We start from the raw sequence: 12,707 nt of genomic DNA on the forward strand, positions 1-12,707 counted from the left end.
GGTTTTTATCTATAAGAAAGGGGAGAGGTAGAAAGGCCTGCTGGGCTGGCCACTTGCCCCTTTTCTCTCATGTCCTCCCCTTGTATCAATCACCATTTAACCTGGAAGCCACTGAACATTTAAACAGGGAGATTTTCCAACAGTGAAGTGGTCACAGAAATGATGGAGGCACCCAGAAGCCAAGCAAGAGACTGCCAAGAAGCTCAGAAACTTGCAGTAATGGAAAGCCATTGTCATCTCGGAGCTGGAGGGACTGCGGGAGGAGGTAATGTTGCAGTAGCCTGGGGCCTGTGGTCCCCCAGCAAAGCTAGAAGCACAGTGGACTGTCCTGCGAGAGCTGGAGCCATGGAGGACACTCAGTTATTGGCGGGGATGCAGCCCAAGGTGGAAGGAGAAAGGGAGAAATACTCTGGCTTCTCCCCTCCTTCTGGCCTCCAATCTCCCACGAGGACCTCCCATTGGCCACTGGGAAGTCAGCTGACCTGGAGCATGGGCAATGCAGCCTGCAGAGGTCAGCCCCTCTGTCAGTCAGAGCAAAGCAGGGGCAGGAAGTGGATCTGAGAGCAAAGAACCAGTCCCTGCCCAACAGGCCCTCCCTTCCTGGCCCCAGGTTCCTCCAGGCAGCACTCACGAGGGGTCTAGCTTCCAGGAGCTCTTCATACAACATCCTCCTCCTGTGCCTGTGGCCTGGAGCTGGAGCTCATGCCGGGGCGCCTCTTCCTGCCCTTCGGCATCTCCGCTCTTCTAGCGTCTGTATACACGATTCCCTGTGTTCCGTTCCTTCTGTTTGAAATTCCTAGAGCGGCCTCCATTCTCCAGCCCGGACCCTTGCTGATGCACCACCCATGCCCCAACTTACAGAATGGCCACTGTGGTACCACGTGAGGTTTGTGGATGGGCTGAGAAATGAGCCAGAGGGAGGGCAGAAATTAAGTGAGCTGGGTCCCCAAGGCACGGTCGGTCCCAAGGCACAGTGTGGGCCACGCTGCAGAGTCACCTCAGTGACCTCCCGACTGACGCGGTGTCTACAGAGACGCTTGAGGTTTGACCAGTCAGGCCCCAGGCTCAGGTAAGAAGCTCCATGTGGCCGGGCCGAGGAAACCAGGCTCTAGCAAGGGCCTCCTGCGTGCCTGTGTGTATTCATCACCCTGTATGCACACACCACCCTGTATTAGTTTGCTAGGGCTGCCATCAGGCTAGGGGGCTTAAACCACAGAAATATGGTTCCTCACCGTTGTAGAGGCTGGGAGTCTGAGAGCAGGGTTTCTTCTGAGGCCTCTCTCCCTGGCTTGCGGATGGCTGTCTTCTCCCTGTCTTCACAGCGTCTCCCGTCTGTATATAATCTCCTCCTCTTATAAGGATACCATCATATTAGCTTATGCTAATGACCTCATTCTAACTTAATCGCCTCTTTCCTTTTTTTTTTATTTTATTATTATTCCCCACCCAAGGATATTTTTAGAGAGAGTGGGAGAGAGAGGGAAAGACAGAGAAATATCAATGTGAGAGAAACACATTGATTGGTTGCCTCCTGCACGCACCACCCTGACCAGGGCCCGGGCTGGGGAAGAGCCTGCAATCCAACTGAGGTACGTGCCCTTGACCAGAATCAAACCCGGGACCCTTAGGTCTGCAGGCCGACGCTCTGTCCACTGGGCCAAACCAGCCAGGGCTAACTTAGTCACCTCTTTAAAGAACTTTTTTCCAGATACAGAGATACTGGGAGTCAGGACTTCAACATAAAAATTGGGGGGGGGGGACATATTCGGCCCATAACATCCCCCTCACAAGGTGGGCATTATCACCCTGTTTCCCAAATGACAGAGATTTTCGCAAGACCTCCCGGAGCTGGGTCTGCTCAGGTTCGGCAGCTGCTTCTCCACCCACCAAGCCCCAAGGAATCTTCTCTTACTCTGCAACTGCATCAGACCCTGGGATGCCAATCCCCCCTCTAAGCCCCTTCCTTTGTGGGCTAAGACGATGCTCCACCATTGGCTGTGCACTTCCGATGAGCCAGATTCTCCCACTGGCGTTCCATGTGCAACTACAAACACAAGCCACAGCTCCTTCAGGCACCTGCTCAGACCTCAGAAGTGCCCTCCCGAGCATCTGTAACACTGTCTATTTGTAACAATGCCTCTACCCACACAGATCCAGCTCCCGCTTTATTTTCCTTAGAGCAAACTTGAGGCCCACAAGCCCCATGGGGCCCACAACGAATATTTTTGCGGCCCAGCCAATATAACAGTACGTAAGAAATGTTTTAATAAAAATTTTGTAACTTAATTTTTACAATATCCTGTTATACATAATTATTAATAACGAACTACAACGTTCGCTAGTGTCTGATTACTATAATCGTGTTGCATTCATTTCCCTAACGTGCCTGACACAAAGGCGCACCATTTCTCTCCACTAATACTAGCAGCGAATATTTTAGCAGCCGATTGCCACCTCATTAGTCTTGGGCTGACTTGTTTGGTGTGCGCAACAGGAAATATTTTGCATTCAGAGAACAAGAAAAATAGGTTTATTTGTGTTACTCTTATTAATCTGTGCAGATATTCAGTGTCTGGTAAGTTAATGTTCAAGAAAAATATTAATTTTTATTACAATGTTCTATTATTTTATGTTAATGATTACTCATTTATTTCAGCCCTTTGTATTCAGCATGTCTCTATCAAAATAAACCTATGTTTCTATGAAAATTGAAGCTTTTGTTTTTTTGCGGCCCACTTAAACTGAAACCTTGTTTTTCTGGCCCGTGTTAGCCTTTGAGTTTGACATGCTTGCTTTAGAGTATCATCAATACCTTATATGCATGCTTACTTCTTTACTGGTCCCCTTCCCCCCACCACCACCCCACCTCCCCACCCCCCACACCCAGACTATAAGCTCCATGAGGTCAGGCTCTAGGTCCTGGTATATCCTTAGGTCCTAGATGAGATTCCCAATCACCATCATCACAGGTACCCAAGGTCGGTTCAATAAATAATCAAATAAATCCACTCACTCATTGAATCCTCACTGAACTCTGTACGATGGGCCCTCGGGTCCTTGTTTTATAGAAAAAGAAACTGAGGCTCAGAGAAAGGCCCAACTCTGCCTGAACTCGCCCAGCCAGGAAGCAGGGAAGCTGGGATTCAGGCCCAGGCCCATGCTCTCAGCCTCCACACCCAGGCCAGCCTCCTGGCCGTGGCCTTCCTTCCAAGTCTTTCCTGCTCTGTGGCTTCCCAAACCATCCTCACTGCTGCCGGAACCTCCCTTGTCCCGGAAGTTCCCTTTGCCCGGCTGCTGGGCTGCAGTGTCATTTTGTGCCAGCAAGTGTCACCAGAGAATTCCCGTGTCCACAGCAGTTTAGTGCTCTAAAACATGAATGCGCCGTAGTTTATTAAAATCACTTCTAAGGATGTTTCCAAGTTTTTGCTCCACAAACTAAGCTATATCCTTGCACCTGCGTTCATAAGCTATGAGGTGACAACTTCTCTGGGAATGGGTTCCTGGAAGTGAAATTGGAAAGAGCAGTGAACATCTTGACACTGCATAGATCCCATGAACTCACTAAGCCTGGTTTACAGCCGAGGCGTGTGGGGCCGAGAGAGAGCACATAAGTCATCCAGGGAAACACAGCAAGCTAGCTGAAGGGCCAGGTTTAGAACTGGCTACCCCCGGGCCATGAATTTTTCTACTGTGCGTGGACGATGCTCCCACCCTCAGCTCGAGTTCGGTCTTTGTGCATTTTTATATGTGTGTGGGCCTGGATCTGACTGCTCTCTCTGACATTCAATCATCCATTCAGTCATTTCATAAATAGTTCATTTTCCTCTCTCCCATCATCTGAATGGAAGCAGCCAGAGTTTGGATGGTGGCTTTACGGTGTCAGGGACCCAGACTCTTTCTATCTTATAACTCTTCCATCTTCAACCAGCAGTTTCCATCTCATGGCCCAACGTGGCTGCTCTAGCACTGCCATCACATCTACATTCCTGCTGTTGGGAAGTTGAGGAAAGGAAATAGAATTCAGCCTCCTTAAGGGCACAAACCAGAATCTTTTCTGCCTCTTCCTTTCTCATTCTATTGGCTGGAATTTGTCATATGTCCTATACTGCTGCAAGGAAGGCTGGAACAGTAGTCATTAACTAACATAGCTAACATGTTCTCTGCTAAAACTCGGGGTTCTGTTACCAATGAATATATTGTCCAGTCTCTGCCACTCATACGTTTCTGAGCACGCACCATGTGTGGGAGAAGGTGCAGCAGACCTGACCCATGTGAGGGCTGAATCCTGACTCTGTCTTCCCCAGCTGTGGGTCATGGCCTCTCTGAGCCTCCATTTCCTCGTTTATAAAAGGAAGACAGGTGAGTACGGGTGCTCTTCCCACGTGGGAGTTGTGAGCGTGACAATGTACTAGTAGACTCAGCACTGAGCCTACTGCACGGCTGGCACTGAAGAAATGGCAGCTGCTTTTCAAAGAAGCCAGACCCTGAGCCAGAGGTGACTCAGCAGAGGCCCTGCCCTGGATTCCAGTGGGGAGACATTCTAGGGCAGCCTCCTGCCTATAAAAGCCTGGCGTCATATCAGCCCGTGTCCTCAACATGTCAGTCATGCATGAGTCAGAAGCAGTTATGACCATAAGTCATCGAGGAGCAGCTGGGCCCAAGATACCTGGCATCCTTCCAATCCCACCTCCCCAGCCCCATTGTACAGAAGAGCAAAGAGCCCAGGGAAGAGCCACGAGTTCAGCATGCCTGCACTGTTTTATTAATCAGTCTCCTCCTGATGGGGCATGAGGGTCAGTTCCAGTGTGAAATTATCATAAAACAGACTTGGCTGGGCCTCCCTATGCCTATCAGACCAGGGTTTTCCAGGGTAGTTGGGGAGAAATAGAATTGCAGGGGAGAATTTTAAATCCACAGGACATTCCAGTTGTAACAGAGGGAGGTGTCTCTCCCCAGTTGATTTATAGATCAGAGGTTCTGAACCTCAGCAGATACTGACATTCTGGGCCAGAGAGTTCTCTGTGGTGGAGGCTGTCGTGTGCTGGGTAGGATGTGTAGCAGCACTCTTGGCCTGTACCCACAAGATGCCAGTAGCCCATCTCTACCCCCAGTGTGACAACCACAAGTCTCCAGACACTGCCACATGTCCCCTGGGAGCCCAAATCATTTCCAGTTGAGAAACGCTGACGCTCACAGAGCCTGTGAGTAGGATTTCTAGGCACAGATTCTTTCAGCAGGTTTGTGAATATAATTGATTTTCTTCTCTTTGGGAAGGTGCACATCTATGTCTTTGGAAGATGGTACAATGACCTTGGTAGTCGCTAGTTTAAGAATAAGGATTTCATGACATTATTGAAACAACTAGTGGGATTTAAATATGGACAATAGCAATTATATTATAACTTTGTATCAACATCAAATGTCCAGATTTGAAAACTATACGGTGGTCACGTAAGAGAATGTCCTGACTCTTAGGAGGTGCACATTGAAGTTTAGGGGGAAAAAGGACATTGTATCTATAATGTAACTCTTAAATGACTCATAAAAATTACACAAAGAATAACAACTCAAGTGTAGCCAAATGCTGACAATTAGGGGATCTGAGTGAAGGAGATACGGAAGTTTTCTGTACTATTCTTGCAACTTCCCTGCAAATTTGAAATTATTTTAAGAGACTTTTAAATATTATCTATGTTTTAGTCTAGTTTTTGAAACATGGTTTTAATCTGTTATTTCCACTTGCTCCCATTAAAAAGAAAAGTCATGTCATGATTGTGCCCAGGAAACCAGGCCCCATTCAGGCCATGGTCCCAAAAGTCTCCCAGCAAAGCGTTCTCAGTACACGCGTGGCAGGCAGGAAGACCTTTGGCATTTATTTGCATCTGTAAAATACCTAGAAAGAAGTTTCGCCCAATTTTAACAGTGGTTAGCAATGACCTCTCCCTTGCCTGCAGTTTTGTTCTCAAGTGTCCACCCACACCACCACACACCTGGATGCCTCAAGAAGTGACCTCAACCCTAGATCCTTGAGAAACCCTGCTGGGTCTAAGGGTAATCTTATCCCCTTGCTAGTGATTGGTCCAGGAATGGGCATATGATGCAAGAGAGCCAATAAGGAACAAATGAGCTCCAAGCTGGTGTTTGACTTGCTTTGATCAATAAAATGTGAGGGAGTGACTTTATGAGACTTTTGAGCCCAGGATTCTGCCCTGAGAACTCCATGTTAAGAAGCCAGTCCTGCCCTAGTCAGGTTTGCTCAGTGGGTAGAGCGTTGGCCTGTGGACTAAAGGGTCCCGGGTTCGATTCCAGTCAAGGGCACATGCCCGGGTTGTGGGCTTGATCCCCAGTGGGGAGCGTGCAGGAGGCAGCTGATCAATGATTTTCTCTCGTCATTGATGTTTCTATCTCTCTCTCTCCCCCTTCCTCTCTGAAATCAATAAAAATAAATAAAAAATTTAAAAAAGAAGCCAGTCCTCTGGAAGATGAGAGGCTGCAAACAGAATTGAGATGCCCCAGCCAACAACCCTCACCGCTGCTGGGCGTATGGATAAGGCCATCTTGGACCTTCAAACATAGGTGGGCGCTGAATGAAGCTGCATGAATGAGCCCAGGTAAAACCAGAAGAGAAACCACCAGCCAGTACACAGAGTTGTGAGAAGTAATAAGTCGGTATTGTTTTAAGCAACTGTTTTGGGGAGGGATGGGAAGACTCACTGAGGTTGTAACATGACCTACATGCAGAAAGTGCTCAATAAATGGTCCTTATTGTTGACCATGCATGTCTGCCCTTCTCCCCTGTGCCAATCACTCCCTCCGTCTTCCCCATCTAATGAAGCGCCCCCTATCATTCTCTACCCATCTCTGCACCCTGCTTCATTGTTCCACATCACTTGTCCCTCACCCGACATCAGATTACCTTTTTACCTAGTTACTGTATGTCCTATTGCATCTGTCTTACTCACTGCTGCACTGCCAGCATTGTACACAGCTTCTGGCCCACAGCAGGTCTCAGTAAGGATATGGCGAGTAAATGAATGGGGCGATCCAATCACCGTGACATGGAAGGCCCCATCCCCCAATACTATGACACCTTGTGGGTGTCCATCTCAGGCAGCTTTGCAGCCTGAGCCTCAGAGCTAGGAGGAGCGAGAGGACAGAACCCTGAAGGAGGAGCAGGAGCTAGCCACATGACTGGGGGGACAGCATGAACCAGGAAGCAGGTAGAGTGGAGCCCCTGCACTCTCCTGAGAGTAGATGTCAGGAGAGGAAACGGGAGAGTCGGCAGCACCCACTCAGCAGGGCCTTGAAGGCCAGGTGAGGTGTGGATCTCATCCCACCACCTTCCGAGTCAAGTGTAACAGCAGGGGGAGGTAACAATCACCTCTGCAGGGGCCCCTGCCTGCCAGGCACTGTGAACCTTGCAGTAAGCCTATGAGGCTCAGAAACACAGCTGCGAAACTCCACGCTCCAAAGCCTGGGCTCCTTCCAACTGCCCATCACCTCACTTTCCCTTCCTCCCCCATCTCATCGACCAGCAGATCCTGGCTGTTCCACCTTCAAAACACATCCAGAGTCAACCACTTCTCCACCTCCATAGTCACCATGGTCTGATCCGCCATCCCCTCCTACCTGGACTGCTGCCGTCACCTCCTCCCTGGATCCGGCCCCAGCACGGTCCCCGAGTCCGTTCCACACACACAGCCAGAGGAATCCTATTAAAATGTAAAGTCAGGGTCACTGTACGATGCTTGACCAGACTGTCCAATAGAACGTTCTGCGGTGGCGGAAATGTTCCCCGCTGCACTGTCCGACTCATTGCCCACCAGCCACGTGTCACGACTGAGCACTTGAAACCTACTGAAGGACTGAATTTTTATTTATTTATTTATTTATTTTTAATTGGGTTTTTTCCATTGGTTTTCAGAGAGTGGAAAGGAGGGGGCAGGGGGGAGGAACATCCATGTGAAAGAGAGAAACAGACTGGTTGCCTCCTGCATGTGCCCCCAGTAGGGGCAGAGATCAAACCTGCAACCTAGTTAGTGCCCTTGACCTGGAATTGAACCCAAGACTGATGCTCTAACCACTTAGCAACACCAGCCAGGACTGAAGGACTGAATTTTTAATCTCACTTTAGTAGCCACATTCTGCAGGCAAGGCTGTGGGGAACAGGCACTCCTGAACAGCTGGTGGGAGTATAAATTTGCATATGATTCCAATGGCGATATCTACTTACCTACCTATTGATAGATTTGTCTCTATCTACCAAAATAACAAAGGCATTTAACATTTGTCACAGCAATCCCATTTCAAGAGTATGTCCCATTGATCTACCTTCACTTGCCAAATGACATTATGTAAAAGGTTTATAACATAAAGACAGGAAACAATCCAAGTATCTGTCCATTAATAGGCAACGAATTAAATGAATTATGGTCCAGCCACACAGTAGCATACAATGAAGTTGTAAAAAAAAGAATGAGGAAATATGAGACCTAAAGCACAAAGTAAAAAATAGATAAATTGGACTTCATCTAAAGTGAAAGCTTTTTGAGTTACCAAAGGACATTATCAAGAAAATGAAAAGACCACCAATAGAATGAGAGAAAATATTTGTACATCATATATCTGATAAGGGTCTAGGGTCCAGAATATATAAAGAACCCTTACAATTTAACAACAAAGACAAATAACTCAATTTTTAAATGGTCAAAAGATTTCTCAAAAAATATATACAAATGGCCAATTAGCACATGAAAAGATGCTCACCATCATTAATTATTAGGAAAATGTAAATGAAAACCACCATGAGATCATCAGTTCACATTCGTTAGGGTGGTATAACCAAAGACATGAAAAATAACAAATGTTGGTGAGGATGTGGAGCAATTGGAACCCTCATGTATTGCTGGTAGGGATGTAAAATGGCGCAGCTGCCATGGAAAATAGTTTGGCAGCTCTTCAAAAAACTAAACATAGTTACCATAGGATCCAGCAATTCCACTCCTAGGTATGTATATACCCAAGAGAAATGAAAATGGATGTCCACCCAAAAATGTGTACATGAATGCTCACAACAGCAGTCTTTATAACAGCCAAAAAGTGGGAACAACTCAAATGTCTATCAACTGAATGCAGAAGCAAAATGTGGTCTATCCATACAATGAAATGTTATTCAGCCATAAAAGAAATGAAGTACTACAACATGGATGAACCTTGAAAACATGTTAACTGAAAGAAGCTGGACAAAAAATAATAATGATTCTATTCTATTATATGAAATAATATATATACATCCTATCTAATAAAAGAGTAATATGCAAATTGACCATACATCCACGCCCACAAGCCAATCAGGAGCGAATATGCAAATAAACCCAACCAAGATGGCTGCGGCCACAGAGAGCAGGAGGGATGCTTGGGTTTCCCCGGCAATGGAGGAAGCCAACCTTTCCGCCTGCCCTTGCCGGCTTAGGCCTCCACTCAAGGCTACAAAGTTTCAATGATAGAAGATAAATAAATCCAAACAGAAATGGTGGCAGCCACGGAGCTGGAAAGAGCAAGAGGCTAGGGTTGCTCCTGGCGATGGAGGAAGCCAAGCTTCTGAAGCCCTGGCCTGCCTTGGCCTCTGCTCCAGGCTACAAAGTTTCAATTACAGAAGATACATAAATCCCAATAGAAATGGCTGCCACCACGGAGCAAGCAGGAGGCTTGGCTCCACTCCAGGCTACAAAGTTTCAATTGTAGAAGATAAATAAATCCCAGATACCAGGGCCTCTGCTTGGGTCACCGGGGAGCGTGGCCGGCCTGCAAACCACCACAGGCCCCTCGCCCAGGCTGCCCCACACCCCAAGGGAACCCCCACCCTGATCCAGGACACCCTTCAGGGCAAACCAGCTGGCCCCCACCCATGTACCAGGCCTCTATCCTATCTAATAAAATAGTAATATGCAGATTGACCAACACATAAGATGGCTGGCCCCATGTGGACACAAGATGGCCACCACAAGATGGCCAGCAGGGGAGGGCAGTTGGGAGGGACCAGGCCTGCAAGGGAGGGCAGTTGGGGGGGACCCAGGCCTGCAGTGGAGAGCAGTTCGGGGGGGGACCAGGCCTGCAGGGGAGGGAAGTTAGGGGTGACCAGGCCTGCAGGGGACGGCAGTTAGGGGCAAACAGGCTGGCAGGGGAGCAGTTAGGCATCAATCAGGCTGACAGGAGAGTGGTTAGGGGGTGATCAGGCTGGCAGGCAGAAGCAGTTAGGGGCAATCAGGAAGGCACGCAGGCAAGCAGTTGGGAGCCAGCAGTCCTGGATTGTGAGAGGGATGTCCGGTGGGATCGGGCCTAAACGGGCAGTCAGACATCCCTCGAGGGGTCCCAGATTGGAGAGGGTGCAGGCTGGACTGAGGGACACCCCCCCTCCGTACACGAATTCCGTGCACCAGGCCTCTAGTATATATATATAATTTTGGTTTTCAAAGCATGTGAATGTTCTACATATTAAAAACAAAAACTATTTTTTCAAATATAAATCAGGTCATGTAATTCCTGTATTCAAAACCCTAGAGGGAAGAAACTTCCCAGCTCATTTTATAAGTAAAAACCAAGGACTCTCTAGTCCCTCTCAAGGCCCTACCCCATCTTGCCCCTCTCCCTTCCTCTCTGACCTCACCTCCTCCACCTCCCTGCCTCTTACCTAACTCCTGTCTCACAGGCCTCCTTGCTGTTCTGGAAATCACAAGCATGTTCCTGCCGCAGGAACTTTGTCCTTGCTGTTCCCTTTGCTTTGAACCATTTATCTCAAGATATTTGCACAAGATTTGCTCCCTCACCTCCTTTAGGTCTTGATTCAAATGTCACTTTCCTGAGCAGGCCTTCCCTGAACCCCACATCCCTACCTCCCAGGAGACTCTGTCATGTCTCCTACTATTTCCCTAGAACAGTGTCTGGGCCAGGCTGATGCTTAATAAACATGTGTGGAGTGAATGAATGGATGGATGGATGGATGGATGGATGGATGGATGAATGGATGATCTCAGGCTGTCTGTTGGTCTGTCATCCATGGTGCTGGCCACTAGGAGGGCTCCAGACACCAGGCACCAGCAGTAGCCAGCCACCTCAGATAGTTTGGAAGTCTGGGACACATACAGAAAACTTTGGGCCCTGACCGGTTTGGCTCAGTGGATAGAGCGTCGGCCTGTGGATTCAAGGGTCCCAGGTTCGATTCCAGTCAAGGGCATGTAGCTTGGTTGCGGGCACATCCCCATTAGGGGGGGTGCAGGAGGCAGCTGATCGATGTTTCTCTCTCATCGATGTTTCTAACTCTCTACCCTCTCCCTTCCTCTCTGTAAAAAAAATCAATAAAAAAATTTTTTTTTTAAACTTTGGAGGGTGTTTCTCTGAAATCTGAGATCCAGCCCCCACCAAGGCAAGCTGCCCTTAAGCCCCTGGGTTGAAAATCCAAATGTCAATAAAGGACAGCAAGCCCTCCCAGTTTCTCCAGAATTCACCACGAGCTGGGCTGCAATCTGTCCCCGCCATCAAAATGAACCTCTGTTTCCTTGAAGGAGGTGAAGAAAGCAGGGAGGGAGCATGGGCCTGCCCACAGCAGGAACCCTGAGGAAACAGACCTAAGGTGACTGGGGTGACTAGCAGCTGAGGAATCCAGGGTTTAAACCTTCAGGAACCAGAGCAGAATGGAGCTTCCAAAAGCTGGGTCTTACCTCCCTTTCTTGCTCCCCTCTTGGGTCTTTCCATGGCCTCTGAGGCGGCTTCCGTTTGGTGACACTGTGTGGAACTCATGTGAATAATTGTGTACTTTGCAGTCGGCTGGACCCAGGTGAAACCCTGCCCATGTCATTTACCTGCTGAGGGAGTAAAAGCATGTGACTGTGCCTTAGTTCATTGAGCAAGCATCTACTGAGCCGATCGTGTGCCCTACTCGGATTAAGATGTGGTGTTCAGCTGTGAACAAAGCAAGTCCTTGCCCTGCCTCGCCCTCGGGAGCTTGTTGTCTGCTGGGGGGAGACGTGAACTGCAAAGCTCATTGCCCAGGACAGGCACTGTGAGACAAAACAGGGTGATGTCACAGTGACTGGAGGAGGGGCAACTCTGAGCAGGGTGGTCAGAGGAGCCTCTGAGGAGAACAACACCATTGGTTATTAAAAATAAGTGAAACCTGCCCTCTAGCTCCTGGCCCGGCGCCTAACAGAGATTAAGCGCTCACCAAATCTCCCAGTGCATCCTAGTGTCATTCTCATCAGTTTAGGGTCCTCTCCCTCAGGAGGACAGGAGCTCCTGGGGGTCAGGCGTTTCTCCTCCGAGGCGCACGGCATGGGCGGCCACAGCAGGTGTACGCACGGTCCTCGAACCTCTACTCGCGGGCGGGCTCCATAAGCTGGCCCAGCGTACACAGGCTCCAGCTAGGGAGCTCCGTTCCAAGTGTCCCCCAAGCGCTGGCCCCCTGGCCCCCTGGCCCCCTGGCCCGGGCCCGGCGCCCTCGCGTTTCTTGCACACACAGTAGGCGCTTGACGGTGCGCGCTGAAGAAATGCCCGTTTCCAGGGGCGGCGGCGCACGACCTCGGCACGTTACACCGGACCGGACCGTGAGCCGAGTCTGACTTGGGAGGCGCCAAGGCCCGCGTTTCCGTGAGGCGGGCTCCCAGGCACAGGCCGGGGCGGAGCGAGGCGGGCAGGGACGCGCCACCGCCCCT

At 49.2% G+C, this 12,707-nt stretch overlaps 1 pseudogene across 1 annotated transcript in view; it reads left to right on the forward strand.

Moving 5' to 3' along the window:
• LOC307106930 (large ribosomal subunit protein uL22-like) overlaps positions 1-12,707 on the forward strand; it is a 389,619-nt pseudogene that overhangs the window by 306,830 nt on the left and 70,082 nt on the right. The window lies entirely within an intron of this gene.

Source organism: Cnephaeus nilssonii (assembly GCF_951640355.1).
Source record: "Cnephaeus nilssonii genome assembly, chromosome: 11".
Classification (NCBI taxonomy): domain Eukaryota; kingdom Metazoa; phylum Chordata; class Mammalia; order Chiroptera; family Vespertilionidae; genus Cnephaeus; species Cnephaeus nilssonii.